The sequence below is a fragment of the Equus quagga genome, chromosome 3 (genome assembly GCF_021613505.1).
Source record: "Equus quagga isolate Etosha38 chromosome 3, UCLA_HA_Equagga_1.0, whole genome shotgun sequence".
NCBI classification, from domain to species: domain Eukaryota; kingdom Metazoa; phylum Chordata; class Mammalia; order Perissodactyla; family Equidae; genus Equus; species Equus quagga.
The window spans coordinates 74,543,257-74,564,919 of NC_060269.1; the positions used below are offsets into that span (position 1 = coordinate 74,543,257).

At 37.0% G+C, this 21,663-nt stretch overlaps 1 pseudogene; it reads left to right on the plus strand.

Moving 5' to 3' along the window:
- Positions 1 to 595: 595 nt before the first annotated feature.
- Positions 596 to 20,676, plus strand: LOC124236789 (eukaryotic translation initiation factor 3 subunit G-like; annotated as a pseudogene).
- Positions 20,677 to 21,663: the final 987 nt, after the last annotated feature.

The window sequence follows — 21,663 nt, forward strand, 5'->3', positions numbered from 1 at the left end:
GCAGGAGGTAAATGGGGACTCTACTTTCTGCTCCATATTCTGTGAACTTAAAGCTGCTCTAAAAAATAAAGGTTATCAATTAAAAAAAGATTTTCCATATTTCCACCCTTTTTTGCATAATTTGAGGCTGAGCTTGTCTTCTCTCCAATCCTTCTTCCTTTCATAAGTTAGACTGGATCCGCTCGTCAGCCCTCGTGCTCCCTGGCTCTCCGTGGCACCCTCACAGTCACAGCGGGAAACCTCCCTCCACTTCCTGAGCACGTGATTGTCTCTTAGAAATTTATAGAGTAGGCAAGGAAAAATAAAATTTTCTGGAAATAGTGTGAAACTTCCCAGAGAAAGAAGGAATGTGGTTACTTGAGAAGACGGATTAAGAGAATCTTGATAAAATACAACAGTAGACAGAAAAAAGTATTGGAGGTGAGGGAAATGAGAGAAAATAAAGATTATGGCCCCAGAAGACTAGATTTTAATGTAATGTGTATGTAATGTGTATTTCTCAAAAGATATCTGTTTTTTAAGCCAAATGTCCTCTCAAAATAAGTCATTTTCCAGGAAGTCTTTCAAAGGTGATTTGGGTATAAAAAGTCGCAAAATGGCAAAGCACAGTCGAAACGTGATTGACACAAGAGCTGAAGATACACAGGTTAGTACATAAAAGTGCTCCCTACTTGTGTCCATTCTCACAGAGTTTTCAAAGATATAATCTAAGTCCTCTAATACAATTGGGCTTTTCAATTTCAAAATGTATATTTTACTCATTCTTCTTGTTTTCTCCACAATGTCTCATCTTCAACAACCTAATAATTACACGATTGCAATTAAAGTCTCCACCTAGCACAACCAGAAGGACTTGCAACTATGTTCTGGGGGGTGGCTTTGGGGAGAAGAAGAAGAAAGAACAAAGGGAAAGGAAGATTGGCAACAGATGTCAGCTCAGGTGACAATCTTTAAAAAAAAAAAAAAACTAAAAAAGAGCTCTTTACAGAAATTCCTTTAAAAAAAGAGTCTCCACCTCTGGAAGGATAAAAATCTTCCCAAACAAATTTAAAAAATAAATTGCCACGAGTGGTGGGCATTAACAATGTCTGTTTTAATAACTGATTTTGGAGAAATATTTGAAGTTAGGGTTCGGGAATGGAAAAGTGGCTAGAAGCTGTCAAACAGGAAGTAATAAACAACTAAATGAGCTCTCTCCTAGCCTAAAGGTGTGTTGTGAAATGGGGGTGAGTGGAGCGGAGCATTACTGAAGTGCTTGAAGCATCCTGAATGCCTTCTCACTCCCATGAGAAAAAGAAAGATTTAAAAAGGAAGAAGGGAAGGAAGGAAGGAAGGGAGGGAGGGAGGGAGGGAGGAAGGAAGGAAGGGCCTCACACTACCATAGTGAATACAGAACAACACTCTGACCTGGTAAGATCAGGAGCAATAGTTGGTCAGGTAATCTAAAAAGATGGGGTGAAAACAAATAATCATATAAAATATACGTATGAACTGTGAAGACTCTCAGATTTTACAATCTCCTTACAAGCTAACATGTTAACCAAAAAGCTAACAGTTTCATCCATCACAAAACTTCTAAAAATTATGGGCAAAATATTTTGAAAATTTTTTAAAGGCATTCCCGAGGCAGCTGGAAAGTGAGGGACATTTTAGAAGAAAAAAATGAAGCAAAAATATGAATCCAACCCTGAAGCTGGTGACAGTCCAGAGGCCTCCTACAATCCCTGGTGACGTCAGTCCTGCCCAGCTAGGAGGCGAGAAGTGTCATACAGATAGGGTGCTCAGGGACAATCAGAAGCCCGGCTGTCGGGTCTGGAGCGTGACACAAGCAGGTTACCAAGCGGAGGAGTAACAGCCCTCATTGTCAAGTGGAGTCTGGGGCACTACTGAGCCTAAGCCTGCAGGTGGATATTAAGCTTGAAGACTAGTGACCAACCTGGGCCTGCTGACTTAAGAACCACACACTTTCATTCTCCCATTTTCAATGATTTCTTAAAGGCATAGGTCATTTGATCCTATTGTAGGCATATAAAATTGCATGTGTTCTCAATATTCTGGAATAGTATTATTACTCTAATTAGCACCTTATTTATTTGTAGATCAAAAGCCATCTATATCAAGTCTAAACAAAATACGTCTAATTCAACAGTCAGTTCTAGGGGCAAGACATTCTTTTTGTTTTTCCACCTATATTCTGAGAAGTTTAAACCATTTTATTTATAGCTGATTTATTTATTAATTACCAAAGGAAGAGATGGTAAAGGGCTTCACTTTGTTCTTCTTTCAGAATGGGAGGTTTGTATGTTTATTTCCATGAGTAAACTGCAGTTAAAAAAAAAAAGTGGGTTGCAACACTACAGGCAGGATATTACCCCTCTTTCTTTTTTTTTTTTTTGGCCTCAGATTGCACTGTTGTCATCCACGTGGAGACTCTCCCGAACACCTGCCCTCTCATCAGCCTCCCTTTGGAAAGAACAATGCGGCGTTTCCGGGCTTGGAGCTTTGTGGGCTGACTTCTGCTGACACTGCTGTGTGACTGACAGACGGGGGACCCAGCCTCCTTCACGCAGCCAGGTGGCTAGGAGTCTCTCAAAATGCCTCTGCCAAACTTCTGGGTGCTTTGTACATCGGCTGGATAAATGCTGACCCACCAGAGCAGATTCTTTGGTCACTACTCCACTCCCGAATAACTTTTGAAGTACAAGCTAATTAATTCATTTAGGAAGATCCATTACATTCACTACTGTTGGCTATGTTAGATAGTAATTGATAATAAGACGCTTTGGAAATCTTAATTAAATACTGTCACTTAATTTGTTGACACAGACTATTTCACTGTGATGTGAGGAAAATCAATGAAGTCGCCTCGACCTCAATACGGAGAGGACTTACTTTGTGGCTAGGCAGGCCCTAATACTTTGTGGCTAGGCAGGTTACAAGGTGCTAAAGAGGAATATTTATACAATGCAGGGTGTAACTTTTGAGAGGGCCATTTATTTGTTTTATTGCTACCTGAAGCATACAAGTTAAATATCACTGGCTGTTTGAACCACTGGGTAAGACAACAGTTCTGCTTGGGGAAAACAGATTTATTTGCGTTGTTACCCTGCACTGCAATCATTGAGGGCCATATGGAAATTCTTCCTAATTATGAATCAAATAGTTACAATTCTTTAAAACATTAAATACTGAAAATCATTTTTAAAGACATGTTTTTTGGAGAAGTTAGTAAAGCCTGAAAACTCCTAATTGATTTATATTTTTTCAGGGATTTTTAAATTTTATTTTATTTTACTGAGAATTGGTATGTGTAGTGTGTTGAAAACACCTGAAAATTTATGCAGGTCAAAATTACTGCCGAGAATAATCAATAATATTGTATGTGTGTGTGACAGAGAAAGAGGGAGAGAAAGGGGAAGAGAAAGCGACAGTAGAGCCACAGGCACGCGCATTAAGGTATTTTAAATTAGCTTGTCATTTTTAGATAGTAAGTGTTTTCTAAATAGAGCACATAATTTAAGATCAATAAATAAAACCCAAAAAGAAATCCTAAGTTTTGCGGCAATAAATCTATATTCTCAGAAATGGAATCCATTTACTCCAATACTAAATAAATAATCATGGGAATATATTGAATGATCAGTACAAAATTTTAGGAAAAAACTCTCTTCCTCTGACTCTTATCCAAAAACAGTCTCATATTCTGAGAGATGGTTGCAGAAAGCGTTTTACCAATTCTTTCCCTCAGCAGACTAATATATTCATGACTTTGCTTGAAACAATGAAAAGAAAAAGAAAAAAAAAACAGAGATATGGTCCCCAGAGGAACTGTTCGTTTTCTCTGGCAGCTCACCACTTCAAAGGATTGACGGGACAGGAAGTCTGCCCCAAGAGTGACCTCAGAAAAGCCAAAGGAAAGCGAACCAATGCTGGGACCTATTTCTCTTACGTATCATGAAAATATTGCTACCTTGACATTTCTGAAGGTAACTCTAATAACAATAGCTTCATATTAAGTATTTTTCCTTTCGGAGCTAGTCATAAAATAAGGGGATTTTCAGTTTCAGTATATGAAAATGAAAATATTTGTCATAAGGATTTGTTAGTGTGGTTAATGTTCCCCTTTGTCAAAGAACTCTTTCTCAATCACCTTAATTTGTTCTCTACCACCGAACTTTTTATTGTCCTGATAAGTTTATAATTTCTTCAGCCTTATTACTTCTTCAGTTGGAAAGATGAATGTGGCAGATGTAATAATAATAATGATGAAAATTAAAAAGTGAAGACAAAGATACACACGATGAAGAAGATATTGTTTATTGAGTTTTGTTACGTGCTAGGCATTCTTTTGGGTGCCTTGCAAAACTCCATTCATTTAAGCTTCACAAGAATTCTGTAAGATAGATTTCATTTTTATTCACATTTTAGATATGATAAAACAGAGGAACAGAGATACTAAGTAATGTGCCCAAGGTCACACAGCAGTCTCCTAACTGTAGGCTTTCTAAGCTGGGCTCCATCAGCATGACTTAGGCCTGCTTCCTGTCCTTTATAGGTACACTTTGCCCCACTGTGTCTTCTTAGTATAGCTTCTGGAAAGTTCAAGTGTACATCTATTTCTTCCAAAAATTACTATACAGAATTGACATATAGTATATCATGCGGTCTGAAACCATACAACCTAACCTGGCATAAGTTTAAAGCTTTACACTCTTTTCTTTACTTACTAACCTTTCATGTCAGAACACCTTTCTTAAAATGGACTCAGCGTAAGGCCTTACCTTGTGTCAACTATCAAGATTCCCAGTAAAGCCAAGTCTAGTCCGTCTCCCTCAGTTTGGGGCTAAACTTGTCACAATCATCTGTTTAGCCTGTTTTTCTTGGCACCTCCTTATATGGTTTCTCCCTAGACTTTTATCAGTGGCCTTGAAATAAAACGTGGTCTACAAAACAGCAGCAGCAGCAGCAGCATTACCCAGGGCTTCTTAGAAATGGAGACTCTTCAGTCCCACCCGAAACCTACAATTCCTATCCATGTCACATTTGAGAAGCAGTGTTTGAGAAGCACTACGCCAAAACATTGCCTGCCCTTTGATAAATGGACCTGTCTCTAATGCAGTGGTTTTCAAACTCTAGTGGACATTACAATCACTTGGAGATTAAAACACAGGTTTCTGGATCCCACTTGTAGAGTGTATGATTCAATAGGGCTGGGGTAGGGGGACCAAATATTTATTTCTAACAAGTTCCCAGCTGCTGCTGACTTATGGACCACACTTTGAAAACCACTGCTCTAATTCTTGCAGGATTCTCGCCTCTTCTGTATTCAAAACTTCTCTAGAAGTCTCTTATGAGCCTTTATATTTCTGTGGTATCAGTTGTAACATCTCCTCTTTCATTTCTGATTTTATTTATTTGAGTCCTCTCTCTTTTTTTCTTGGTGAATCTAGCTAAAGTTTTGTCAATTTTGTTTATCTTTGAAAAGAACCAGCTCTTAGTTTCATTGATCTTCTCTATTGTCTTTTTAGTCTCTATTTCATTTATTTCTACTCTAGTTTTTATTTCCTTCATTCTACTAAATTTGGGCTTTGTTCTTCTTTTTCTAGTTCCTTGAGGTGTAAAGTTAGGTTGTTCATTTGAGATTTTTTTTGTTGCTTGAGGTGGGCATTTATTGCTGTGAACTTCCCTCATAGAAACTGCTTTTGTTGAATCCCGTAAGTTTAGGTATGTTATATTTCCATTTTTGTTTGTCTGAAGGTATTTTTCAATTTCTCTTTTGATTTCTTCTTTGACCCATTGGTTGTTCAGTAACATGTTGCTTAATCTCCACATATTTGTGAATTTTCAAGTTTTCTTTGTGTAATTGATTTCCAGTTTCATACCATTGTGGTTGGAAAAGATGTGTTATCAATCCTCTTAAATTTATTAAGACATTCTGTGGCCTAATATATGATCTATCCTATAAAATATTACGCTTGAGAAGAATGTGTGTTCTGTTGCTTTTGGATGGACTGTTCTGAATATACCTGTTAAGTCCATCTAGTCTAATGTGTCATTTAAGGCTGATGTTTCCTTATTGATTTTCTGTTCAAGTGATCTATCTGTTAAAGCAAGTGGGGTATTAAAATCTCCTACTGTTATTATATTGCTGTCTATTTCTCCCTTTAGGTCTGATAATACTTGCTTTATATATTAGGTGCTCCTATGTTGGGTGCATAAATATTTACAAATATTATCTCCTCTTGTTGGATTGACCCCTTGTCATTATGTAACACCTATCTTTGTCTCTTACTACCAAATTAAACAATACATTAAAAGGATCATGCACAATGATCAAGTGAGATTTATATCAGCAATGCAAGCAAGGTTCAACATCCACAACTTAGTCAATGTGATACACTACATTAACAAAATAAAGGATGAAAGTCACATGAACATCTCAATAGATGCAGAAAAAGCCTTTGAAAGAATTCAACATCATTTGTGATAAAAACTCTCAATAAAGTGAGTATAGAGAGAAATTACCTCAAAATAATAAAGGCCATATATGACAAGCCCACAGCTAACATCATATTCACTAATGAAAAGCTGAAAGCATTTCCTCCAAAACCAGAAACAGGACAAGGATAATCACTCTTGCCACTATTATTCAACATAGTGTTGGAAGTCCTAGCCAGAGAAATTAGGCAAGAAAAAAGGGGGGACATCATCTAAATTGGAAAGAATGAATTAAAACTGTCACCATTTGCAGATTACATGATATGATATATAGAAAACTCTAAAGACTTCATCAAAAAACTGTTAGAACTAATCAATGAATTCAGCAAAGTTGCAGGATATAAACTCAATACACAAAAATATATTGCATTTCTATGCACCAGTAACAAACTATCAGAAAAAGAAATAAAGAAAACAATCTCATTTATAATTGCATCAAAAAAAATAAAATACCTAGGAATAATTTTTTTTGCTTAGTCCAATTCTCTAGTAAGACTTTTTTTGCAATAGCATTGGTTTATAATATTATAAACATTTCAGGTGTACATCATTATATTTCAATTTCTGTGTAGATTACATCATGTTCACCACCCAAAGACTGATTACAATCCACACACATGTGCCATATCACCCCTTTCACCCTCCTCTCTTCCCTCTTCCCATCTGGCAACCATCAATCCAATCTTTGTCTCTGTAGGTTTGTTTGTTGTTGTTTTTATCTTCTATATATGAGTGAGATGATGCAGTATTTGACTTTCTCCCTCTGACTTATTTTGCTTAGCATAATACCCTCAAGTTCCATCCCTGTTGTCACAAATGGCCAGAGTTCATCCTCTTTTATGGCTGAGTAGTATTCCATTGTATACAAATACCACATCTTCCTTATCCATTCCTCCCTTGATGGACACCTAGGTTGCTACTAATTCTTGGCTGTTGTGAATAACACTGCAATGAACATAGGGGTGCATGTATCTTTATGCATTTGTGTTTTCACATTCTTTGGATAAATATCCAGCAGTGGAATAGCTAGATTGTATGGTGGATCTATTCTTAATTTTTTGAGGAATCTCCCTACTGTTTTCCATAGTGGCTGCACCAGTTTGCACTGCCACCAGCAGTGAACAAGCTTTCCCTTCTCTCCACACCCTCTCCAACACTTGTTGTTTCCTGTCTTGTTAATTAAAGCCATTCTGACGGGAGTGAGGTGATATCTCACTGTAGTTTTGATTTGTATTTCCCTGACAGTTAATGATCTTGAACATTTTTTCATGTGCCTGTTGGCCATCTGTATATCTTCTTTGGTGAAATGTCTGTTTAGATCTTTTGCCCATTTTTTAAATTGCATTGCTAGTTGTTTTCTTGTTGAGATGCATGAGTTCTTTATATACTTTGGATATTAACTCTTCATCAGATATATGATTTGCAAATATCTTCTCCCAATTGTTAAGTTGTCTTTTCATTTGGTGAAGGTTTCCTTTGCTGTACAGAAGCTTTTTAGTTTGGTGTAGTCCTATTTGTTTATTTTTTCTATTATTCCCCTTGCCTGGCCAGACATGGTACTTGAAAATATGCTGCTAAGACCAATGTCATGGAGTGAACTACCTATGTTTTCTACTAGAAGTTTCATGGTTTCAGGTCTTACAGTCAAGTCTTTAATCCATTTTGAGTTATTTTTTGTGCTTGATGTAAGATAATGGTCTATTGTATTCTTTTGCATGTGGCTTTCCAGTTTTCCCACCACGATTTATTAAGAAATTTTCCTTTGTCCATTGTATTTTCTTGGCTCCCTTGTTGAAAATTAGCTGTCCATAGACGTGTGGGTTTATTTCTGGGCTCTCGATCCTGTCCATTGATCTGCGTGCCTGTTTTTGTGCCCATACCACAGTATTTTGGTTACTAGAGCTTTGTAGTATATTTTGAAATCAGGGAGTGTGATAACTCCAGCTTTGTTCCTTTTTCTCAAGATTCCTTTGACTATTTGGGGTCTTTTGTTGTTCCAAATAAATTTTAGGATTCTTTATTCTATTTTTGTAAAAAATGTTGTTGGAACTTCGATAGAGATTGCATTAAATCTGTATATTTCTTTAGTAAGTATGGACATTTTAACTGTGTTAATTCTTCCAATCCAAGAGCACAGAATATCTTTCCATTTCTTTGTGTCTTCTTCAATTTCTTTCAACAATGTTTTGTAGTTTTCAGCGTACAGATATTTTATCTCTTTGGTTAAATTTATTCCAGGGCATTTTATTTTTTTGTTGCAATTGTAGATGGGATTGTACTATTAATTTCTCTTTCTGCTACTTCGTTGTTATTGTATATAAATGCAACTGATTTTTGTATGTTGATTTTGCATCCTGCAACTTTGCTGTATTCATTTATTATTTCTAAAAGTTTTTTGGTGGATTCTTTAGAGTTTTCTGTATATAAAATCATGTCATCTGCAAATAGTGACAGTTTGACTTCTTCCTTTCCAATTTGGATCCCTTTTATTTCTTTTACTTGCCTGATGGCACTGGCTAAGACTTCCAATACTATGTTAAATAAGAGTGGTGAAAGTGGGCATCCTTGTCTTAGAGGAACTGATTTCAGTTTTTCTCCATTGAGAATGATATTAGCTGTGGGTTTGTCATATATGGCCTTTACTATGTTGAGGTACTTTCCTTCTATACCCATTTTGTTCAGAGTTTTTGTCATAATTAGATGCTGTATCTTGTCAAATGCTTTCTCTGCATCCATTGAGATGATCATGTGATTTTTATTCTTCATTTCCTTAATGGGGTGTATCACATTGATCTATTTGCAGAGGCTGAACCATCCCTGCATCCGTGGAATAAATCCATTTGGTCACGATGTATGATCTTTTTAATGCATTGTTGTATTTGATTTGCTAGTATTTTGTTGAGGATTTTTACATCAATGTTCATCAGTGACATGGGCCTGTAATTTGCTTTTTCTGTGTTGTCCTTGTCTGGTTTTGGTATCAGGCTAATGTTGGCCTTGTAGAATGAGTTAGGAAGCTTCCTCTCCTCTTCAATTCTTTGGGAGAGTTTGAGAAGGATGGACGTTAAGTCTTCTTTGAATGTTTGGTAGAATCCACCAGGGAAGCCATCTGGTCCTGGACTTTCATTTTGGGGGAGGTTTTTTATTGTGGTTTCGATCTCCTTACTTGTGATTGATCTATTCAAATTCTCTGTTTCTTCTTGATCCAGTTTTGAAAGGTTGTATGATTCTAAGAATTTATCCATTTCTTCTAGATTATCCAGTTTGTTTGTGTATAGCTTTTCATAGTATTCTCTTATAATCTTTTGTATTTCTGATATGCTCATTTTAATTTCTCCTCTTTCATTTCTGATTTTATTTATCTGAGCCTTCTCTCTTTTTTTCTTGGTGAGTCAATGCAATCCCTCCCAAAATTCCAATGACATTTTTCAAAGAAATAGAAGAAATAATCCTAAAATTTGTATGGAACCACAAAAAACACTGATTGTGTCAAAGCAATCTTGTAAAAGAAAAACAAAGCTGGAGGCATCACACTCCTTGAATTCAAACTATATTACAAAGCTATGGTAATTAAAGCAGTATGTTATTGGTATAAAAACAGAAACACAGAAGGGCTGGCCCAATGGCCAAGTGCTTAGGTTTGTGTGCTCCATTTTGGCGGAGCAGGATTTCACCAGTTTGGATCCTGGGCACGGACATGGCACAGAAACACAGAACAATGGAACAGAATAGAGAACCTAGAAATAGATTCATGCATATACAGTCAATTAATTTATGAAAAAGGAGCCAAGAATATACCATCAGGAAAGGATAGTCTCTTCAATAAATGGTGTTGGGAAAACAGGACAGCCACATGCAAAAGAATGAAACAACCACTGTCTTACACCATACAGAAAAATTGACTCAAAATGGGTTAAAGACCTGAATATAAGACCTGTAACCACAAATGTCCTAGAAGGAAACATAGGCAGTAAGCTCCTTGACGTAGGTCTTAGTGATGATTTTTTGAATCTGACACAAAAAGCAGAGATACATAAGTGGTACTATATCATGTTAAAATGCTTCTGCACTGCCAAAGAAACCATCAACAAAATGAAACAAAACCCACTGAATAGGAGAAAATATTAGCAAATTGTATATCTGATAAGGGATTAATTATTCAAGATTTATAAAGAACTCATACAACTCAATAGCAAAAAAAAAAAAAATCCCATTAAAAAGTGGGCAGAAGATCTGAATAGACATTTTTCCAAAGAAGACGTACAGATGGCTAAAAGGTACATGAAAAGGTGCTCAACATCACTAACCATCAGGGAAATGCAAATCAAAAGCACAATGAGGTATCACCTCACACCTGTTAGAATGGCTATTATCAAAAAGACAAGAAATAACCAGTGTTGGCAAGGATGTGGAGAAAAGAGAACCTTTGTGCACTGTTGGTGGGAATGGAAAGTGGTGCAGCTGCTATGAAAAACGGTATAGAGGTTCCCCAAAAAACTAAAAATAGAACTACCATATGATCCACAATTCTATTTCTGGGTATTTATCCAAAGAAAATGAAAACATCAACTCAAAAAGATACATGCACCCTGAAGTCCATTGCCTTGTTATTTACAATAGCCAAGGTATGCTAACAACCTAAGTGCCCAACAATGGATGAATGGATAAAAAAATTGTCCATTTTTTTAAATCACACCACAATGGAATATTATTCAGCCATCAAAAAGAATGAAATCTTGCCATTTGCGACAACCTGGATGGACCCTGGAGACATTATGCTAAGTGAAATAAGTCCAACAGAGAACAACAAATACCATATGATCTGTCTTATATGTGAAATCTAAAAAAAATACATAAACTCCTAGATACAGAGAACAGGTTGGAGGTTCCCAGGGATGGGGGATAGTGGATAAATGGGTGAAGGGGGCCAAAAGGAAAAAAAAAGGCACCACTGAGCACTGAGTTGGGCCAGCTCTAGTGGCCAAGTGGTTAAGTTTGGTGCACTCCACTTCAGTGGCCCAGGTTCAGTTCCCAGCTCATACCTACACTGCTCTGTTAGCAGCAATGCTGTGCTGGTGCCCCACATACTTAAAAATAGAGGAAGATTGGCATGGATGTTAACTCAGGGAAAATCTTCCTCAGCAAAAAAACCAGCAATGCTAGGGATAGTTTGACTGATTTAGCACTACATTATCACAACTAAACTGTGCTTTTCATGGTAGGTGAGCAAACAATATTTGCTAAAAGAATTAGCTAGTCAACTTTTGGTTTAAAAAAACAACAACAAAAAGCCTTTCTATTAAACTTTATAATAAACACGAGGAGTGGGAATTAAAGGCTGCAAAAATAAACTATAAAACTTATTTGCTTCAAAAATAAAATTTATAATAAAAAAAAAATCAAGCAGTGTAGATGAATCTGAGAATATTGTTGAAGTGCAGTGGAAAGCCCAGGCCCTTAAGAGACTTGAAGGAATCTGGGAATTTACCTTCCTGTGTCTTCTGACAGAATTAGTCAGTTAGTTTACAGAGGCTGCAGCAGGTCAAGAAAGAAGCAAGCGCCCTTGGAGGAACGCAGCCCTTTTCTGCCTAAAGGCACGCTGCCCAGGTCCAGCACGCCTCCAAAACACTGAAGAGAGTGAAGTCTGCATTTTGAAGATCAGTTCTGGGGGAACTGACTTGTGTGAAAAGTTGCCTGTCACACTCGTCTTTTTATCCTTCGTGCTGAATACTTCACTTTAGGTCTTCAAAGACTTCTGTAAAGAAAGACTTTCTAGAATAAAAAGACATTGCATTAAAGTTGAGGGGAAACAAAACTTCTCGGGAAGTTGTGAGTTCTCCCTCGTTGTGTCGGGGAGAACTTCCTCCTCAGTGGCTCAGACAGGAAGCTGTTCTATGAAGCTCCATCTGGGAAGAAGCCCTTCGCTGGTGAGAGGCAGCACACGCAGGGCGGGGAGGAGGGGACGGGTTTCTGAGGGCCCTGCGCTGACCCTGGCATCTAACCCTTTGGTTCTTCTAATATAGTACTTTCATAAGATAATTTTGGTTCCATATTTCACTGAAATGTTCACAATTACAAACAAGGTGGGCAAAATATATTTTGAAGAGTCTACTATAGGAGCTTCTAAACTAATAATGTAACAAAGAGATAAATTCAGCTAAGAAATCCACGGAATTACTTGAGGATCACAGTATAAAAGGAGACCTTGGGATTGAAAACAGAAAGCAACTGGAGAACAACAAATTATTGCTCTGAGTCTTCACCGGGGAAAGGTTTAGAGAGCTCCTCACTCCCACATTGTTTTAGAAGTTGATATTTTGGGACTTCTAAGTTAGATAAAAGTAAAACTACAAGTTATTCTATACCAAATCACTAAGAAAATATAAATAATTCACCTGGCTGTCACTGACATGTAAGATTGAAAAAATTTAAGATGTGTAATTATGGAATATTTCCAAGAATTTTCAAGCTTTTATACTAGACAGCTGGTGATTTTTCAGTGTGATAATCATTTATAACAGGGCTCCAGAGGGAATACTGAGAACCACCGATTACTAACTCTGTCTTCCATTTCACAGAGGTTGTTAGAATTTACAGTAAGAAATTGGAGCATTGAACATATAAGGCAATGTGTGTGTGTGTGTGTGTGTATGTACAAAACTTATGCAAAACTAACATGGTTCCTTTAAGAGAACTGGTGCTTAGTTGGGATAATATGAGAAAAATGAGAACGAGTAGTTTTATAACCTATTCAGATTTTCGGATATTTTTCTATATCAAACACTATTAAAATGCATTGAGTCACCTAGTGGTGAGAGCCGTGGTTTTATAATGGACTTGAACAGGAATTGCAGGATAATAAGTAAACTCATCTCTGTGGTCTTCTTCTATAGATTTATAAATAATATGGAGGAAACAGTCCATAGTCAAATCTCCAAGTCTATAAGTGGTATAGACTTTTTATTACAGTGAAATTCAAAGCTAAAGGAGATAAACTGCAGAAATCTCTTTTGGTATGAGAGAGTATAAAAATGGCAAATGAGCTTCTTTATAACAAAATGAGAAAGTTGCTTATGGAAGGATAATCCAGACTTTACTCACGGAACGGCAAACTTGGAGACAACAATAGTCCAAGTAAACAACAAGGCAATCACTATACACCCTTTTCTGAAGACGTTGGCTCTCTGTGATATCTGAGGGAAAAAAATTCAAAAGTTAGTTATTCTTAAAAGAAAATAAAAGTATAAAAAATTGTCTCGATATTGCACAAAGCCATACAAAAGGACACAACAGAAATGAAGTCCAACAATGGGAATCTGAGAGCGTAAAGGAAATGGCAGTGATGTTTGATTAGATTAGAACTCAAAGATAAAAGTTTTCGACCTGAAAAATGAGATGTTGGCGTGTGATATATAACTCTTTGAAATGTGAAATACGTAAGGATATAAGATGAGAATAAAACAGTTATTTTACACAATGGGAAAATAATATTTTATCCTGAGAGTTACAACAAGTTAATAAAAAATGAAAACACTCTGAAAGGTTTCTATACCTCCATGGGTAGTGGTCACAAGACGTTCTTTCTAAAGAGAAATGAGGAGGCGTAGACTTTTACTGGGAGTTCCTCCATCTTTGGAGCAAGGACAGCCATTGATGACCACCAGAGTCTCCTGGAGCCTCATTTATCAACAAAATATTAGGCTGGATATCCCATACTATTTTCTTCTGTAATTGTTCTTACTGTCTGTGAAAGCTCTCTTTCTGATAAATTAAAGAAAACAATTCTTATATGTGCTCAGCCCTCTGCCCATGTCTTTCGGGACCCATGCCTGACCAGTCTGGACTCTCTGCTGCCCTGCTGCTGCCTTCCCTCTCTCTTCTCTTCCCACAGTGTTTCATTTTCTGTCCCACAGCAGTGCCTTCTGGGCCTCTTTTCTCACTCTTTCTCAGTTCTACTCTGTGTAATTTCTTCCATCTCCAGTGTTCCAGCCATACTGCATCTTCTCTTCCCTCTAGTTTTCTCCCAACCCTTGTTATCTGAAGTTCTGGAAATTCTCTGGAAGAGAAAGTTGGAGAGAAAAAAATGGGGCTACAGGAAAAGGCAGAGAAGAGGAAGCTTGAAAGTGAGGAAGGAGCTTCAGAAACTAGGCACTGTCTGTTGAGTCTGTAACTACGGGACTATGGGGACACACAGTGGGGTGGTTTTCTAGCTCTTTCCCCACTCTACCCTACTCCAAGGAGGCAGCCACGGGTTTGGCCATGCCCCTTTGAATTTGGCAGGCCAGAAAGATGTTGAGTCAAAGAATAACGTCCATAATGATCTGAAAAATTTATTAAGATACACCCCCGTTTTCCAACTACACGTCTCTGGGAGACTGGATTTTCTTCATCTATTTGCAATATATGCAACCTCTTCATCAATATGGGCAACCAGACATTGCAATACATCGAATGCAGAAACACACGAGGACCCAGCTCTTTTTCTATTATGCCAGACACTAAGGAGACATGCAAAAATATAAAGCAATGCCACTCTTCTCATTATTTTTTGCTTTGGAAAATATAATTTTCATGAAAATATCTTATTTATGTTAAAATGTAATGTGCTTATTATGACTGTTTTAAAATAAATTAATAAACAAAACATTTTAAATTTCTTAGTTTTAATTTATAACGTAGTAAATAATGATAGCTATAATCCACAAAAATAAAAGACCTTTGAAGTCCTTGATAATTTTGAACAGTATAATTTCTTCATGAATTATATATATATTTTTAACACTATTCAAAGAAAACCCTAGTCTGTTTAGTATAGTATAGTTTAATATATTAAGCCATTTTCTTAACCAAGCAGTACTTTATATTTCTCAGCAGTGACCATCAGCTACTGAAAAACTCAGCTTATGGTTTAAAATCGAAGTTTTGAGAGGTCAACTTTTCTTTCCAAGAATTTTGTGTATTCGATAGGGGAAAAAAGCCCTCTTGAAGCAAATCTGTCAAAATTCTGGATAAACTCCTTTCACATAAATGTTTGAGATCACAAGTAACGAGAGGAAATGTCTCGTGCCTCACAGAGCAGAAGCTGAACACCAGCGTCACAATCAGGTATGGCAATTTGGCAGCCCCAGAGGTTTCGTGAGGGTGAGCAATGTAGAGGCTGGGCCTTTAGAGGTCACAGGCAGCCCTGGGCATCTTCGAGTTGAGAAGCTGGAATGAAGATGATTCATACAACTGCAGCCCTTGACGGACATCATCCACCGTGAAAGTGTGGCCTTCACTAAATCTCTTCACTGGAAATGCATGCGACAAAGGAACTTTGTATCACCCTTGGCTCTAGGTGGAAAAAAAAATCTCCCCTAAAACATTGTATCCATAGGCCTGCTTTAACAAGGTTAGCGATTTTAATTCACACAGTTTTCATGGCCTGGAAAATTAATATAAACAGTCTTTCTCAAAGTGGTAATGTTTCTAAGCCTGGCAAGTGCAAACCCAAAACTTCTGTGTAAGGATAAAACTTCAAGCCACCCCTCCGGGATTCTAACAGATCAGGCCAGTTGAACACGATTTTCCCCTTCAAAATTACAAAACACAGGAGCAAAAAACCTGCAATGAGCCAAAGTCAACAAAAAACAAACAAATGGCAGAAATATGCTCTTAAAGCATTCAGATAAAAGTCTTACCAGATATATCATATAATAATGTTTAAAATTACAGAAGAGATAAAAGAAGAAATTAAACATGTGGGAAACAAATAAGATGCTACCCAAAAGGACCAGGCAATTTGGAATAATAAACAAATAGAAATGTGAGAAATGAAAAACATAATAAATGATAAAAAATTTAGAGGCAATGGGGGCCAGCCCAGTGGCATAGTGGTTAGGTTTGTGCACTCTGCTTCAGCAGCCTGGGGTTCGTGAGTTCAGATCCTGGGCACAGACCTAGGCACTGCTTATTGAGCAATGCTGTGGAGGCGTCCCACGTACAAAATAGAGGAAGACTGGCACAGACGTTAGCTCAGGGACAATCTTCCTCACCAAAATAAATAAATAAATAAATAAATAAATAAATAAATAAATAAATAAATAAATTTAGAGGTGAGGATTAGGTTAAAAACAGTTTGAAAAGAACCTAATGAGAGCCAGCCCTGATGGCTTAGTGGTTAAAGTTCGACACACTTTGCTTTATGGTCTGGGTTCCGTTCCCGGGCATGGAACTACACCATTCGTCTGTCAGTAACCACGCTGTGTCGGCAGCTCACGAGAACCAGAACTTACAACTATACACAACTAAGTACTGGGGCTTTGGAGGGGAAAAAGAAGGAAAAAGAAAAAAGGAGGAGGATTAGCAACAGATGTTAGTTTAGGATGAATCTTCCCTTGCAAAAATAAATAAAGAAGAATGTAATAAATTAGAGTATATATCTGGAGAAATTACTTAGATGCAACATATGAGAAAAAAAAGAGCAAAGACACAAAAAGCGACATGAAGCATAAAGTGGAAGGACCAACATCTATCCAATTAGGTGTCACAGAAGGAGAGAAAAGAACAGGGAAGGCATTGTTCATAGAAAGATACATCAAGGAAACAGAAGGCACAAATAAAATTATCGTACATTAAAAAGAGACAGAACTATATACATAAAAGATTCAATAATAACATATTTTATGCCCATATGTTTCAAATTCATGCAAAATGAACAAATTGCTATAAAAAATGTGTTTTACCAGAGATGTCTTAAGAAAACTTAGACCTATAGGAGAATAAGCCTACAACCACTAAAGTACTTTAAAAAGTAGTTAAAAATCTACAGATAAAACACTAGATCACATTGTCTTGCAGTGGAGTTCTTTCAAGAATTATATAACAGATAAACTTTATCCTATGTACTCTGTTCCACATAATAAAGATAAGAAAAAAAATTGCCAATTAATTTTAAAAGGCTATGATAATCTTGATACCAAAACTGGAAAAATATTATAAAAAATAAAATTATAACTTAGCTCATGTATAACATAAATTTAAAAATCTTTTAAGAAAATTTGACAATGGAATCCAGAAATAATATATTACTAGACACACACACACACACACATATTTGCATATAAATTATGACAAACCTTGATTTATCCCTAGAATGTAAGTTGGCTTTAACTTTAGATAATCCATTTAATCTATCCATATAATAAGTCTCTATAAAAATAATTTCAAGGAGAAAACTCATATAAATATCACAATAGATGAAGATCAAACATTAATGAAATTCAATACTCTTATATGTGATACACAACGAAGAAGCAAATTCTTAGCAAACTAGGAATAGAAGGAAATTTCCATAACTTAATAAAAATATCTACCAAATTTTGCCCCATACATAATATTGAATAATGAAAACTTAGAATTTCTTTTAAACTCAGGAACAAGACAAGGACACGTGCTTTCAGTTATTATTTTTACATCTTTTTCCAAAAGTTCTAGCCAATATAGTATAAAAACGTTAAAAACTAAGACATACAGACTAAAAAGGAGAAAATACAACTGTTCTACTTCTCAGATATTATGCATTATACATTTTTTCACAAAGCATGTCAAAAAATTACTGAAATAACGAGAAAGTTTAGCAGCGTTGTTTGATATAAGATCAAGATAAAAATTTAACTGCAAGTGTCTAATAGTGCTAGAGTTGCTTGTATTGGACTGACCCTTTTTCTTATAACAACGATAGATTCTGTGAAAAAAAATATTTTTAAAAACCTATCTTTTGAAGAGAGATGAAAAAGAGAAAAATTTGTAGCGATCTCAAGTTTTGAAAGAAGGAACGAACCTGCCCGGGCCAGCTCAGCAGTGATCAGGTTTTTGCCTGAGGGAGGGAACTCCCACTGCTCCCCGTGCAACAGCCAGAACTACAGAGAGCAGCCCTTCCGCTACTCCCCGCTGTCTCTCCCTGAAGGACCTGGCATTCCTCAGATTTCCGGCTACTGGGCTGCCCTCAATCTCAGCTCTACGGTGGGTGTGAGGGGAGTCATGACTCTGTAGTTTACCTGCATTTTCTCTTGTCAAGGTGGAAACATGGCTCTTCCCAGCCTCTACAGCCTAGTGGAAGCAGAGCTGCCCCGCGGCCCCTTGAGCAAAGTCGCGCCCCAGTGCAAGCAGGGCAATTCACAGACCAGCTCCAGCCTGGGGCCGGATTTCAGGTGGTAGTGGAAAGATTGCCCACAAATATTTTCTTTTTAAAGTTATTTTGCTGTATGAATATATCAGATTTCACCCATTCTATGCCTAGCAGACATTTGAGTTGTTTCCATTGACTAAAACAAAATGAGGCTGTCAAGAACATTTTTGAAAAGGTCTTTTAATGCATTCTACTGAGTATTAACCCAGATGTGAAACTGCTGCTCTTCAAGAATATGTACATTCAAGTTTTGCAGATAATGCTAAATGTTTTTCCAGAGTCCTTCTACCAGCCCTTTCTCCCCTTTCTCAACCGTGTGTAACAGAGCCTCTCACTTCACATCCTCTCCATTACAAGGCTTTATGAGACTTTATCATTTTAAACCATTCTGCTACCCATAGAGGAATCTCATATTTACAATTTGAATTTCCCTGGTGATTAGCGTGGTGGAGACCTTTTTCATATGTGCATGGGCCATTTGGTTACTCTAAATTTTTAAAGTGCCAGTTGACATCTCTCACCCATTTTTCTATTGGTTTATGTGTATTTTTCTTACTAGTCATATCATAGCAAATACCGTCTCCACTCTGTGTTACTCTTTCAATAGAATCTTTTGACGAACAGCATTTTAATGTAGTGCTACTTGTCAATATTTTTTGTGTCCTGTTTTAAAAGATATTTCTCTACACTCGAAGTCCTCAAGAGATTTTCCTATGTTTTCCTAGAAGTTTACTGGTGTTGCTTTCACATTAATATCTGTAGACTATGTGGAATTAACTTTTGTATCCAGTGTGAGGTAGGTGTCAAAGTTCTTTTTATCCCCATATTCATATTCAGTTGATCCATTACTATTTATTAAAAAGACATCTTTTCTTCGTGTCTCTTTAGCGACACTTTTGTCATACATTGTGTTCACAGATGTAAAGGTCATTTATGGGCTCCTTCATCTGTTCAAGTTGATTATTTGACTTTTCTTGAACCAATACCTCACTGTCTAAATTACTATGGCTTTACAAGTCTCGATATCCATGAAAATAAATCCTCCTGCTTTGTTCTTCCCTTCAAGAATGTCTTGGTGATTTTCAGCCCTTTGCATTTCTGTGTAAATTGTAGACTCAACTTGTTAAATTACATTTTAAATTATCTTCTGTTTTTTTTAATTGGATGATTTTTTTGATTGAGATATAATTGATGTATAACAACATTATATTAGGTTCAGGTGTACAACATAATGATCAATATATGTATATATTGCAAAATGATCATCACAGTAAGTCTAATTAACATCTATCACCACACATAGTTATACATTGTCCACAGCTTCAGAATTGAGATCTAGAAGAGCTCAAAGGCCGTTTCAAGGAGGAAGAACTGGAAGAAGTTTGGGAACTCAAAGTTTGACCAATGTGGCCACCAGCACAGTCAGTGGTGATGTGCCCATGACTGTTCATCAAAGAGGATTTGAACTGCCAGGAGGACCCGATGAACAAGCTCAAGGGCCAGAAGGTTGAGTTCTGCCGCATCTGCAAGGCAACAACTGGAGGACTCGTTGCCCCACACAAGGATACACTGTGGCCCGTGCAAAAGGAGCTGGCCGAGAAGGTGGGACTGTCCACTGGCAAGAAGGCAAAATTGCCCAGACAGTTGGACCCTATGTATACAGCCCAAAACAAGACAGGGAAGTATGTGCCGTGAGCCTGCGGGTCAGGGCCAGCCACTGTGGGAAGTCCACACAGCCCAATCACACAGTTGATGACAATGCCATCATCTTCGTTTCCACCCTGTCAGAGGACACTCATGATACTGACCTGCAGGAGCTCTTCCAGTCCTTTGGCTCCAACTTATGCATCTACCTGGCAAAGGACAAGACCACTGGCCAGTCCAAGGGCTTTGCCGTCAACAGATTTCACAGCTATGAGGACACCTCAAGTGCCCTTGCTGACATGTCCAGCTGTGGCTGTGACCACCTCATCCTCAGTGTCAAGTGGGTCAAGCCCTCAACCAACTAAGCCAGTTGTCACTGCTGCTGCCTGCTCAGCTCCTGGTCCATGACCCTAATGCAACAGAAGGTGGCCTCTGGGAGCAGAGCAATAAAATGGCTCAAATCGCAAAAAAAGAAAAGAAAAATTGGCTGATTTTAAGAGTGTTTTCCCTTGAACTTTGAGAAGTTTACTATGATGTTTCTACATGTGATAGAACACTTTGTATTTATCCAGCTTTGTGTCTGTCGTGCTTCTTAAATAGCTACAGATTTTTCATCAGTTTTGCTAATTTTTCAGCTATTGTCTCTTCAAATATTGATTCTCTCCCAATTTTCTCTCTTCTCCTTTTGCACCATCAATTACACATATGTTATTACTTTTCACCAAGTATCCATATGTCTCTTTTCTGTGTTTTTCCACATTTTTTCTCTTGCTGCTTCAGTTCACTAATCCTCCTTTCATCTGTACTAATCAGCTTTTCACTCCTCTAAGTTCTAAAATATAATTATTGTATATTTCACTTACAAAATTTCCTTTATACTTCTTTTTATCAATTTTAATTTTCTGGTAAAATTCTTCAACTTTCTTAAATATCTCAATCACACATTTTAAAGCCCCTGTCTGAAACGCCAATATATGCATTTGCTATGGGTTTGTTTTCACTGTTTGTTTTTTCTATAGTTTCTGTTCATTTGAATGTTTTATTGGTATACATTTTATTTTTATACAGTATTTTTATCGAATGTATACAGTCGTCCCTCAGTACTCCTAGAGGGTTGGTTCAGGGGACCCCTGTGGATAACAAAATCTACAAATGCTCAAGTCCCCTATGTAAAATAGCACAGTACAATGAATATGGTAATTTTATTGAAAGCAGGATAAAAGTTCTAGGAATAATTTAAGGAGTAGAATGATGCTACCTTTTTCTATAAAAGATTTACTTCTACTGCTATCAATTAAGGAATATGGGGCAGATTACCTTTATACAGTCTAGGTTTAAATGGATTTGAAGAT